This window comes from Cyprinus carpio, chromosome A6 (genome assembly GCF_018340385.1).
Source record: "Cyprinus carpio isolate SPL01 chromosome A6, ASM1834038v1, whole genome shotgun sequence".
NCBI lineage: Eukaryota > Metazoa > Chordata > Actinopteri > Cypriniformes > Cyprinidae > Cyprinus > Cyprinus carpio.
In genome coordinates, this window is record NC_056577.1 from 33960179 (window position 1) to 33973570 (window position 13392).

The 13392-nt window shown below is 34.9% G+C and overlaps 1 pseudogene; it reads left to right on the forward strand.

Annotated features, from left to right (window-relative positions):
* The first annotated feature begins 451 nt into the window (after positions 1-451).
* Positions 452-13392, forward strand: part of LOC122145387 — a 29840-nt pseudogene continuing 16899 nt past the window's right edge.

The window sequence follows — 13392 nt, forward strand, 5'->3', positions numbered from 1 at the left end:
TCTCGGGTCTCTCCTCCCACTTTTTGTCTCCACAAAGAGCTCAGCGCTGAATGAAGTGAATCAGCCTCAGACTGTTAGAACAGTGAGCACCTTTTCTCCCCGTCTCTCTCTCTCCGTCTGTCTCTTCAATCCCATCTCTCCTTCTCTCTCTTCATTTCTCCTCTTCTCTATCTCACACACACACAGACAAACGGCATTATATACTATCCATCCATCCATCCATCCGTCCATCCATCCACTGCACAGCCAAGTGAGGGATCAGCTAGACAGGGAAGAGCAACAGATCATGCTCTCTGAAGCAGATCCAGCACAGCTCTGAGACATCAGCCTTTGGGATGAGACTCCATCCATCCTAATTTTCAGTCCTGAAGACCTGGACAAAAACAAAACAAAATAAGGACATTGCAGACACCAGAAACTCTGGACATCACATCTTCACAACATTATTCTTGAACCCAAACCAGGTCCACAGGGACTTACAAGGGTGCTTTGGTGTTTGTTTTTCTGTCTTGTACGGGGCTGGCGAAGGGGCCGGTGAAAGTTAGCCAAGACGCCGCGTGCTGTGCTCCGCGTGAAGAATGCCCAGGCGCGCCTGCCCAAACCGGTGGACACGGCGCCGGCACCTACGCCGGGCCTTTACATGGAGCGTTCGCAGAGTCGCATCAGCTTGTCCGCTTCCTTTGAGGCCCTGGCCATCTACTTCCCCTGCATGAACTCCTTTGATGAGGACGATGGCGGTGAGTGGACTTATATGTGTGTCTGAGGATGTGGGACTGCTTTTGACAAACTGTGACACCTGGAAGTTAGAGCAGAGGTAAGGCTTAGGGTTGAGTTTTTGAGGTTATCGGTACTAGTTGCAAAAGATGTGGCAATCTGGGCTGGAAACCAAAAGGTTATGGGTTCGAATCCCACAAGACGTATATGAGTTTTCACCAATGTGTCCTTAAATAGATAGTTCCAAAACATAATGGCAATTTCGGAAGAATTTGTACAATGTGATTCATATAGAAACATATAAGCTGTGTCTCATTTCATAGGATGCACCCTCCAGAGGTCACATACAAAGATCAAGGATGTGCCATTTGAGAAAAGTAAACACTGTAAAATTGACGTTTTTCTTGTGAGGCGTAAATTATTGTAATTTCTGTCTTGTTAGTCAATGGGTACTTTTTTTTCTGAAATTAGCCAGTTTAATGACATAGATGGTCGATAAGTGTGACCTGCAGAGGGCGCAGCCTTTGAGACGAGATGCAGCAACAGTTTTTTCAAAAAGGTAAGCATGAAGGTCACAAAATGCAAATTCCTAACCGTCAGTGAGATGTAAGCAGATCGTATGAAAACATATGAATGCGATTACAAAATAGCCACCAATACGCAAAAATGAAAAATAGTTATGAATTGCCATGAGATTGGATAGTTGACCAAAAATGCAAATTCTGTCATCATTTCCTCACCCTTGTGTCATTTCAAACCTGTATGACTTAAAATAAGCAATTTTTTTAAGAATGTTGCAACTGTTTTTCTCTATACAATCAAAGTCATTGGGGTCCAAAGCAATATTGGCCTCACTGACTTTCAATGTACTGAGAAATGTGTGTCAAACACTCATACAGGTCTGAATTAACATGAAGTTGTGTACATGATGACGGAATTTGCAATTTTAGGTCTCTTTAACCAAAACATCCCAGGTTAATCCAGGGAATATACTTTGGATAAAAGTGCCTTGACAACTGACAAATGACAAGTTTGCTTTCACTTAGCTATCATAGATAATAATAGTTATCCTGTGGTTTTGGGATTCATTTGGGTCAGCAGCATTTATTTGGTGCAAAATGATGTTCAGTTCCTTTCCCAGTTTGGGGTGATTTTGCAAGCCCCCAACTTTTGAAAATGGTGGTTTGGATGGAAAGGCCATGTCATACTGCACTGTAAAACCCAACAGTGAAATTAATAAAAAAATGAAAGTTAATTTCACTCAAATAATAATGAAAGTTCATTGGACTTAATTGAAATAAGTTCTGTAAACTCAAAATGCTGTTGGTAGTGAGGTGAACTTAAAATTATTGCATTTTCAAGTTCCCAGCATGCATTGCATCAGCCAACAAGGAAAATAAATGTAGATAGAAATTGGGTGCTATTTTGTGTGTTTTTACATAAGAATAACATAGAAAGACATAAGTTAGTACTTAAATGTTGTGTTATCTTAGGATTTACATATGTTTCTGTTATGTTAGTTTTGTAGTGTTACCGTTGTGGTGAAGAGGTAGAGCCTGTGGTTAGGCCGTGAGGATGGAAAGCAAAACTTAAAGGCTATATATACTGCATGATGTTTGAATAATAATATGCAAGTATTATGTGAGTCTTTTGATAACTACATTAGTAGTTACATTTGAGTGTATTTCTCACATTATAAGGGTTGGAAAATAGTGAATATTTTTAGTGAATTACTCCCTATTTCTAAGTTCAGAAATATCAATATTTATAAGATAATATTTAGATAATTTAAGGCAACTGGAAATGTAATTTTTATTTCATGTAAACTTAAAACATTTGAAAACATCACTTAAATTTTTTTGTGTAATCTGTTACAAAATATTTTTTGAGTTCTGTGAACTTATTAGGGTTTACAATGTGTTCATTTTGATATGCAATAAAGTAAATGGGGTGGTTGCTTACTTAAGTGGCATTTGAAATCCGTATCTGCCATCTGAAATGGTAAAACAATTGTTCTTTATGATGAATACCTGCATATGCATGCGCGCACAAAATGCTTCCTTCAGCCGGCATTCTAATCAGACAGACGTTTTTATTAATAAAGGCATTTAATCACAGTGTTGACACTCAAATGTTAATATAGATGTGATTTTCTCCAGGTACGGCTGTTGCTCATTTCAAACGTCTGATTGCAGGTTAATGTCTGTCTCAAATCCATCAGCAGACATCATGGCGTTAATTTAGTGCTCATTAGAAATATTCCAACTGCTCGGTGTGCTACTTGCTGAGTGTTTTTGAGCTGCAATTTTGCATAATTTCCCAAGTGCTTTTAGTCTAGGCATGCTATAAATCTCTCTCTCTGTCCCTGTGTGCTCTCTTCCTTTCTTGATCACCCTTGTTTCCTTTTTTTCCTGTCCACTCACCCAAAAAACCTTTTACACAGCCACGTCTATCCGAGACATCCACACACCCACCCACCCATGCTCACACACACACACTCTCTACCCTTGGCCTGATTATAGACTTCTCTGCAGGAGAGAGACTAGTATCGAGAGGAAAGATTGAGCCTAGCTGGTGATCATCTTCGTTCAACATGTGTGCATAATCAACAAACAAACACTACTTTCTGGTTTAGGTCAAAGTAACATGCACAACTCCCCATATGCATCTTCAATTTTCACTACAACTCCCATAGCATCTTTCATGTTCACTTTATTCACTTCGCTATGCGGTTTCCGTTTATTTATAAATTATTAGCAAACAGTTTTGCATGACAATGATAATTTATTAGCGTTGGCGTGAGATAGTAAGACTTATGTGCCGTGTTTATTCGGCCGTGATGTTGTGCTTGAATTATAGCGTATGCTACTTGGTTTTTAGACTTATAGGCTTGTATAGGCTGTCATTTTAACTAATCAGCCTCACCGCATCTTTTTTTTTTGCTGATGACATACTTGCATAAATCAAACTTAATCAATGCAAATCACACTAATGAATATTCTAATTACTGGAACACAAATGAACACATTGCAAGGGATTTAGTTTAACACCTATTGCTGACTGTCAGATGAACTGCAAATGCAGACTGTGGTGGTTAATAGCAAATAAGGCTCAAACACAATTGAATTTGTGCAAATTACACTTTCCTTTCTGTTTTTTGGAAATTTTCTACTCCGTAACTATTTGGGATGGTTGCAGCCATGTTTACAACCTGGTCATTTATGAACATGAAATGGTTAGATGAAGGAGATTTTTCTACAAAAGGAAGGAAGCTAGGAATGAAAAATGCGGAACAAATGCATGTAATCAAAATGATGAGCTCGCCAGTGATTTCGTAATATACCCATTATTTACTGCTCGAAACCCCGGGACATTTCTGGACCTACCAAATATATCGAACAAAAGTTAATCTCATTAAAAAAAAAAAAGTCTCGCCCGCATGATGTGAATTAATGCTTTTCGGATGGATCCATTAATCTGAAGAACGAGTGGAGTTAAATGATGTCTTTTGTCAGTCCATTTCTGACAAAGAGCTGAATGTGAAGGTCCTTTGGTTGTGTTATATTGCACATCTCAAGACACCTGTAACTGCTGATCTAATATTTTATTAGAAATGCATAGGTGGTGATGATTTGCAATACATTTATGTTATCAAAAGGCTCTTACTGAAACAGATGTACGAAGCTGAAACTATCAGAGAGGCAACTACAGCAGTCTGCTAATAGATCATAATGAGCCATTAATGTCTACAATTCACTTTTTAACAAGACAGCTGTGTTCTCAACTTTGTTCAAACATTATCTACCCAGATAACAATGGCAATTTTGGATGAATTTTTACAATGTGATTTGTACAGAAACACACAAGCTATGTCTCATTTCATAGGCTGCGCCCTCCAGAGGTTACATGTTGGCCACATACAAAGATCAAGGATGTGTCATTTGAGAAAAGTAACCATTATAAATTTGACTGTTATTTCTTGTAAGGTTATTGTCATTTCTTTCTTACTTTGGATTTTAATGGTTACTTTTTTGAAATGAGGCCGTTTCAATGACATATGTGGTCGATAAGTGCAACCTACAGAGGGTGCACCCTTTGAAAAGAGATACAGCGACAGTTTTTAGGAATAATGTAAGCATGAAGGTCCATCCCTTAACTAGACACAAACCATGCCAGTAGGGTGTAAGCAGTATGGATATAGTTTCGCGAATTGCCATGAGATTCGATAGTTGACCCAAAAATGAAAATTTCTGTCATAATTTCTTCACCCCTCGTGTCATTCGTGTCCTAACCAGGCACAACACAAATAATTTTTGCAATGTAGTGATTTTCTAATCTTAATGAAAGCGAAAATGTGATTTTGAAATGTATTAATTATGTTTATTTTATTTATTCTGTTTTATTACTTTTTTTCTTAATTTTTATATATTTAATGCATTTATTTGTTTTTATTACACACTTTGTGTTATTTATACAGTTGAATTTTGTGGTATTCTGTTTTATTGTAATTCTCTTCAATGCCAAAAAAAAAAAGACCACTATTAAATGCAGTTCAATACCTGGCCCATAGGTGGCGCTTATGAGTTATAAAGTGGTTGCCCTACAGTTTCTGGACTTCATGTTGTCATTTTGCAGCATTTCTGTTTTTTTTTTGTTTTTTTTTGAGAAAACTTATTCCAGTACGTTTATTTAGCAAAAAATCATTTGATTAGTGTCCTCTCAAGCTTTAACAACCGAGTTAAAGTTTCTGTGTTCAGACTGCTTTCACCATTGCTTTTTTCTTCATTCTGTGTTAAGATTTAATCTAACAGCCCAACAAGGGGGTTCAACACCTATATAACACACACTTGCTCCCTAGCCACGTTGACGGCGAAGGGCCCAAAGCCTTTGCGACACGCCTCAGATCCAACATTGCTCCAACGCTTGTCTTGGCGCATTCAGACTTCATCTTTCTTATCCGTTTGCTGTTAGCGCTGTTTGACTTGCAATGTGTACGAAGAATCCCAAAGTACAACATGTCTCGGCTCCCCCCTCCACCAGCACAGGAACGGATCTCTGCCAAAGAAAAGCGAACGCTCTGAAAGTCTCGTAGGCTTATTACCACTCCTACACTGACAGTTCCCTGCATGGATGCTGCTGCCTCAAAATAACCCTGCCAAACAAACACACGCACCACATCAGTGAGATGTCATATGGCGGGCAGGCACACATTCTGTGTTGCTAACAGCGTAGTGAATCAAGGACAGAGGAAAAGATAGAAGGAGGTCAGGATGATTGATACTCGTAGCATCCGTACAGTGCATTTGTGTGAGTGTATGTGTGTCTGTGTGCATGAGATTTAATGCTGACACTGATTATCAGCATGTGTTTATGGCTCCGGTTTTAAAAAGCTGGTGAAGGATGATGGGTGATGATATTTATATTTTAAAATCAGGGTTAGGTTGGGGGGAAAAAAAACCCTGTCCTGAAGAATCTTTCACACGTTGAAAAAAATGACATTTGATTCAGATCTTTGTTATGAAACAAAATAAAAAAAAGCTTTAAAAAAATTATTTCAAAGAAAAGTGTTGCCAAATACTGTGCCTTAAATTTTATACACTTCTTTTATTTCACATTAAACTAGCTTTTTAGTTTTAAGTTAGAAAACAAAAACATGAACTATAATTTAAATAATAATAATAATAAAAAAAAATGAATAATACTAATAATAATAATAATAAATGCATGCTTATTTTAAGAATGACTTGTTGACACACTGTTGAAGTATTATACATTTTAAGCCAAAACTGCTCCACAACATTTAATACAAAGTTCTGTCATGAAACTCTAGATGGTGCAGGCCAGTAAGTTGTAACTCAATTTGATATAAACAACAACACACACATTGCACACCACACCAAAAGTGTTTTAAAAAAATATTTAGAATATCTACTATGACCACAATATGTGCCATTTTTCCCAGACGCATCCTGGCCAGGATTTCTATATTGCCTAAAACATCCAGGTACTTGACAAAGGTAATGATCAAAAAGTAGTTTGACCAAAAACATGAAGGCATTGTACATAATCCAGCTATCATGGCGCGTGAGAAGGCAGGGTCTACAGAGAATGGTCAAAGCGATGTAAATACATGTACATATTAGGTGTGTTTGACTTGAAGCAGCACTGCGCAGACTGATCGCCATATGGCATCAAAGTACCGTGAGAGCGGTTGCAGCATGCTTCAGAAACCCTCCACCTTCCCCAGCTCCACCTGTATGGATCCGCAATGGGGTGATTTCATATATATTATGAATGAATGAATGAATGAATGAATCATGCATTTATAACATTGCATTTATGATGCATTTATAACATTGCCATAACATTATATATGGGGGTTATTTTATATGTGTTACATGTGCAGCAGCAGTATTTCCTACATGCTCACAGCAGCATGTCTGTGGATGTATTGCCAGTAGCAAGTCTCGGCAGCAGTGTAGAAGATCTATTCTGCCAAGACCAAACACATTAACATTGCCATGTATATTACCATGCTAAACTCTCTGAGATTTGCATGTCTTTTTAAAAAGAGTTGTGCTATTATTAGTGTTCCAACGTGTTTTCTGACCATTTAAGAATGTAAGGAAACTTGCTACATCCAGAAACCATAAAATCACAGAGACTTGTGATAGAGTTGTGTTTTTTGTTTTTTCTTTTCTAACTCGATCAAGTAAGCAACATCCTAGCTAAGCATTACAAACAACCCTAAATGCCTTAGCATCATAGCACATTATGATCAGCATCATGATCAAAATGCAAAAATGTAGTATTATTTCTTATTTTTGAATAGCCGTTTCTGGCAAACATATCATCAGACTCAGTCGGGACTCAAATAGGTCAAATAGGTCTGGTTGTGAAGTCATATCAAAAGACAATCTGAAGTGGCATCACTTTATCAAATGTTACGCTCTTTTGAAATGTCACAAAACCATTTTTTTTTATCATAGAGATTGCATGTCTGTTTCCAATGTACAAGTTCAAATATTTAGAAAATATCAGTGTGATAAGTGTGCAGTGGTCGATTCTCATCGGCCCATATGAGCCGCTGTGTGTGTGAACTGATCCTGAATCGATGGCCACTGAAATGCTGTTCGATTCCCAGCCATCAGGCACAGGTGAGAAAGTGATCTGTCGTTTTTTTTTTCCCCAAGTGCAAAAGAGAAAAAGTCAGCCAGGGTGAGAAATCTATCACATGATGCCAGTGTGAAGACAACAGTCTGTCCGATCAGATAATGAAATTTCCTGTTTCACACCGATGCAGTCTGACTCATAATATCATTCATTGTTCCTGTTAGAAGCATCTCTAAAATACAAAATTCTTTGTTCTAATACTACACCTACATGGTGAAATGCTCAGTAACACTTTATATACAATGCTATATAAAATTATTTTAATGCATGAATTATGTATTGTAATGCACCTTATAATGCACTGTATGATCTCATGAATATTTGTAACCACATTATTATACAAAACAACACAAAAACTAATTATTTACAACACCTTAAAAAAATACACCACAAAAAAAACACACAAAAAAAAAAATAATATTAATTTAAATCTTTCTACAATAATTAATTAATAATATATATATAATGCATTATATTGTATGTTACAAATACCTTTTTGATGCATCAGGCATTAAAGGTTTCAAGTAGTGTAATCAAATGTTTTTATATACATACAATTATAAATATTATAAACTAAAATAATTTCAGCATAGAATAAGATGCCTTCTCTCTTTTTTCTCATATTTTTCTGAAGCAAATATTGTAGCATATATATATATATATATATTAGTATAGTAGTTTAATTAATAGTTTGACATTACAAACATATCTGAAATGAAACAAGAGTATGTGCTACATACTCTGTAAAAAATATTCTTCATAGTTCTTTTATTTAAACAAAGATTATTAGAGTTTTACAAGAAAATACTATTTCATACTTCAAAATTTTGTTTAATTACTTTAATTTAATGTTACTTGCCATTCCTCTGTTATTGTTTGTAAAATTTACTAACAATTTCTGCATCACCACCACACACTTCAGCTTTAAATCGAGTGAATAAATCTGCAAATGGAACAAGACCAAATACACATACTCTTCATTCTCTGAAAACATAATAAATGATGCAGTTTCAGGTCAATTAATTTGATTTTAAGGACGTAAGGAGGATACTGAAAAGAATAGTGATTTTATCGCAATGTAAAAGTATTTCGTAAAAATGTGTCTTGTGCCTCAGATTTATGCACACACAAGCCTGGCAAATGCAGCACTGATTGATCTCTCTTTTCTTTCCCAGCATGACCTCTGGTAGTGTAGCGTGCAGGTGCATTTGGTCTGCACCCTTTGTGTTGGCATAGGCAGTTGGAAAGCACAGCGATACAGTGACGCGTGGGAGCAAGAACAGATGGATGTGCACAAATGCTCAGATTTACCTGCTGTCATGTCCTTTACTACAGCCTAGAAGTGGGATTAATGTTCTGAACTTTTCTTTTCTCATTACTGTCATACAGTATGTTTAGGCTTAATTTTCTTCATGTAAAACATAAACAAATATTTTAAATAAAATTTTTCATATTATATAGTGCAATACAAATATAAAACATAACTTATATTAAATATTTTCTTTAAAGTTTGACATTAAGTTTTCAATTTTAAACTAGAAAGATATTATTTTCTTGTAAAACATACTCCAAAAAACAGTGGAGTGCATTAAGATTTTCTTTTTATATTGTGACATTATTTTCTAGACATTTTATCTATTCTTAATAATAAATATAATTAAAATTGTATTACTGTAATACTGTATTTTTAGGCTTAATATACTTAATTAAGGCTTAATTTAGGCTTTAATTTAGGCTTAATTTGAATTTATATTAAAAATATAATTAAACAATTTTTAAATACAATATTTAATAATTTAATACAAATATAATATAAAACATAACTTAATATTTTTCTAAGTTTGAAATTAAATTTTCAGTTTTGAAGTAGAAAGAGGGAAATAGTATTTCTTGTAGAACACTCCAATAATCTTTTTTATTTACAACATTGAACAATAATTTTATTACAGTGCATTGTTTTTGCTTTGTAACATTATTTTCTTGACATTTTAACTATTCTGAATTTTAAATATAATTAAAATCTTATTACTGTGATACAGTATTTTGATGCTTAATGACCATAAAAAAAAAAAATAATTAACACATAATTTAATATATAAATATAATATACAACATAACATATATACTTTTCCATTTAAGTTAAGGGTGAAATACAATCCAGTTCTTGGCAGGTTTTTGTGAGATTCACCATCTTCGATCACTGGAACAAAATAATCACACTTCATACTAGCAGGGTGTACATCCAATAACTTTAAGCGTTCATAATTCATTCATTCATTTAGAAGTGTAGTTAAATTGAAGAGTCAATATAATATTACAATGAGAATTATATCTGTATAATGATGGAATAGTGGGATAACAGGTGTGCACTAATGCTAATCATCCATTGTCACAAATGAAGATCATAATTGAAAATCCTAACCAAACATGAATTTGTTTTTAATACGCCGCTTGGCAGAAGCGTTCAGCGAGCACATCAGTTTAAGTAGCAGTTGACTTGTGGAGTAAATCACAGCGTGGTTCGTCTGTTTTATAAAAGCCACTCTGAGCAGATCTGCAGAACGAGACTGTTTGAAGCCACACAATGTCGACACTCGCGCGCTCAATTATTGCCGCCCACACGTTATGACTGAAGTATCTGAACCAGCATCCGTTGGCCCACATTTTGAATGGACACATTGTTTTGAAAGGAAATTTATTCAAAGCTGTGACTTAGTGGTATAGTGTTGAGTCATGCAGGAAAATGTGAGTTTGAGTAGGGCTTGTGTGTTGCTTTTCTGAACTTGATTTCACTTCTTTGGCTACTCTCATATTTTCAGTTGTACTTTATTGTCACGATTTGCTTATATGATATTTCTGCCAAATTTATATAACAACAACAAAACATACAAGAATGAACTGCAAACAACTTAAAAACAAAATACAAACAAAAACTAAAAAAAGGTCATTAAAATGTTATATTCTACACAAAAGTTTTTTTTCTTTCTTTTTTTTTTAAAGAAATGAATTACTTTTATTTAGCAAGGACACATTAGGTTCATCAAAAGTGTTTCAAGAGATTTCTATTTCAAATAAATGCTGTTGTTTTGAACTTTCTATTCATCAAAGAATACTGAAAAAAGTATCACTGTTTCCACAAAAATATTAAGCAGCACAGAATGATTTCTGAGGCTTCCTGCTGACACAGACGATGGAATTCTGCTGCTAAAATACAGCTTCATCAAGCCAGAATTAATTGACATTTTTTTTTTAAAAAAAATTGCTTCCTAATGAAAAATCTATAGATGGTTCCCGGTCTTTTTGCTGTCAACACAACAGCCTTTGTGGGCATAAGATACGTCTTTCATAAACATTACAAAACCTTCAGTGTATAGTGACATGAAATCAAAATTTACCTTGTTTACTTTCTAAATACACATTTCTGATCTCGTAATTATTAAAGATTATTACAAAAAAAAAAAAAGGATCATAATTGTATGGATATGTCTGATTTAACTCTGAGAGAAAGATGATAACTGATGGACTGGAGTGGTGTGGATTACTTGTGGATTATTGTGATGTATTTATCAGCTGTTTGGACTCTTACTCTTGATGGCAGCTATTCCTTGCAGAGGATTCAATTTGAATTTAAAATGGTCAGTTGACTGCTAATTAAATAAGGAATATATATAAATGATATTAATACAGATCTATTTAAATGAACAACAATATAACTCAAATTATAAAACACAAGACAAATGTTTTAATCTAAAGTCTGTTGTGAACAGACGCTTGTCTCTGGTCTGCAGCTACTGAAGCTCCAGTATGAAAAATCAAACTCATAAAATCCCAGAAATATCTCAGGTATATTAATATAACTCTGATATATTAGCTTCTGATAAATGACCTTCTGAGGTCATTGTCCCCCTTGCATCCATTTATAGCTCAGATCTAAGCTCTTACCTTCACTGTCTCCTGATCCCTGACTCACTTCTCATTTAGCCCGTAGGCAAAACATCGAAGCTGAATTAGGGCAGAATATGAATAAATATTTGGCAAGACTTTTGGCTGAGAAGAATTATCTGTGTATGATCAGATTCTCCACTGTGATTAAACAGATGGGCTCACCATCTAACAGCTTTTAAAAGGATTTTAACACATTATTAAGTGCATCTAAAAGGATTAAACCAAAAAATACAAAAACATATCCAACAGTAAACCTTACAGGACAAAAACATTTCCAGGAAATTAAAAATTAAAAAAATACAACTTTATTTGAAATAAGTGTTTTGAAGAAAATGCGAGGGGTGCCTATTTATTCATTTTAGTTTAATTATGATTTTTGAATTTGTGGTTCAAATTCCATCGAATTTGACTGAATTCCATTGAGCTCAGAGGCAAATGTGGACCTTCACAGGTTATAATTATACACACAATAACCAAAAAATTAAAAATACCAATAAAATAAAAATGATTTTGAAGCATATTTATACCATTTTAATTTGACTTTTTGCATTGTGATTGCAAAATAATGCCCCATTTTCCATAAGGTTATCTCAAATTGCATCGTAACCAGAAAATAGAAAAAAATTTTTTAAATGTAATTTTTTTATAATTACATTTTTTAGTATTATATTATATTATAGTACTATTATATATATTATTATATATTATAAAGGAGCTGACAGAGAATTGAGAATCAAACCAAAAAACCTTACAGGACAAATATATATCCAGGTTATAAAAATAAAATACAATCCTTTACAAAACGTATTGTTATACCATGAAGGAAATATTATAATGATGTACAAATTCAAAAAATCATGGTGTTGCTATGATTCCTGAAGAATGAACATACAGTCCGGCCCCTTTCCATGGGACAGTTGTTATGAGAATCCACCCACTTCACATAACCCAGTAGTTCTAAGAAAACAATGCTTTCAGTTGGAAAGTTGGCAAGAGAAGAAAATGTACGGATTTCCCTCTTTGCTTCAAAAGCAGTAGTAGTATTGGGTTTGCATCTGATTAGGGAGCACAGAGGTTATAGCCTCCAACCAGGCATCTATCAACATCACTGTAGATCAATAGGCCTCTAGTGCTACTGATTTATCAAAGAAGTAATAGATAATTAAGGCAGGCTGGGGTAATGAGAGGTAATGGCGTGATCGATAGCATGGACAAACCAGAAAACTGACATGCATCATTTAGATGGACAATCAGTGGTCTGGCCTAATGATCTTCGCCCGCTATGTTTCAATCAGACCCAAGTTCAAGAGCATCCTATTCCTGTTAACCTGCAAATTGCACCAGTCCATCGACAAAACTCATCAAAACCCTGGGCTTTTACAATGACTCGTTCAAATCCCTTCCAATTCATGTCCCTTAATTTCTGCGGTGAACACCCCCCCCGGGATAATGTTCTCTGTGTTCTTTTCACACCTTTACGCTCCAAAAAGGACAAAAAACCCTAAAAGTTCCCCATAAAAACGCACATTTTTCCACTTTTGGAGCTTGCGCGCTCTTGTT